This window comes from Palaemon carinicauda, chromosome 11 (genome assembly GCF_036898095.1).
Source record: "Palaemon carinicauda isolate YSFRI2023 chromosome 11, ASM3689809v2, whole genome shotgun sequence".
In the NCBI taxonomy this organism is placed as follows: domain Eukaryota; kingdom Metazoa; phylum Arthropoda; class Malacostraca; order Decapoda; family Palaemonidae; genus Palaemon; species Palaemon carinicauda.
Window position 1 is genome coordinate 60,207,805 of NC_090735.1, and position 836 is coordinate 60,208,640.

An 836-nucleotide genomic window follows, 5' to 3' on the forward strand; every position below is an offset into this window, starting at 1 on the left:
ATTATTATTATTATTATCCTTACTAGCTAAGCTACAACTCTAGTAGTAAAAGCAGGATGCTATGACCATAAAGTCCCAACAGGGGAAATAGCTGAGTGAGTAATAAAATAAACCACTACAGAAGTAGTCAACAATTAAAATAATATAAATCAGAATATCTATGGTTATCAAGATTAGAGCGGCTGTTTATTTTCATGTTTGTGTGATATCTTTATATTACTTAAAACAGAGAGAGAGGGAGAGAGAGAGAGAGAGAGAGAGAGAGAGAGAGAGAGAGAGAGAGAGAGAGAGAGAGATATTGTTTAATTTCTTATTTTTTAGGTGTGGACTCATTTATATATTTCGTTTATCATTCGTTATTTATAGTATTTTTGTGTACTAGTTTAAAAGTTATTCCTGAAAGGCTGTCTAATATCACAGTCAGAGAAGTTTCTAAAATAAAGCGTAATTATTTCCCAAATACCCAAATGCCCATCTTGTGTGTTTCTTGAATATCCAGATGCCCATCGTGTGTTACCCAATTATCCAGATTCCCATCTTGTGTGTTTCCAAAATACCCAGATGCCCATCTTGTGTGTTTCTTGAATATCCAGATGCCCATCGTGTGTTACCAATTATCCAGATTCCCATCTGTGTGTTTTCCAAAATACCCAGATGCCCATCTTGTGTGTTTCTTGAATATCCAGATGCCCATCGTGTGTTTACCCAATTATCCAGATTCCCATCTTGTGTGTTTTCCAAATACCCAAATGCCATCTTGTGTGTTTCTTGAATATCTAGATTCCCATCTTGCGTGTTTCCTAAATACTCAGCTGCCCATCTTGTGTGTTTTGACA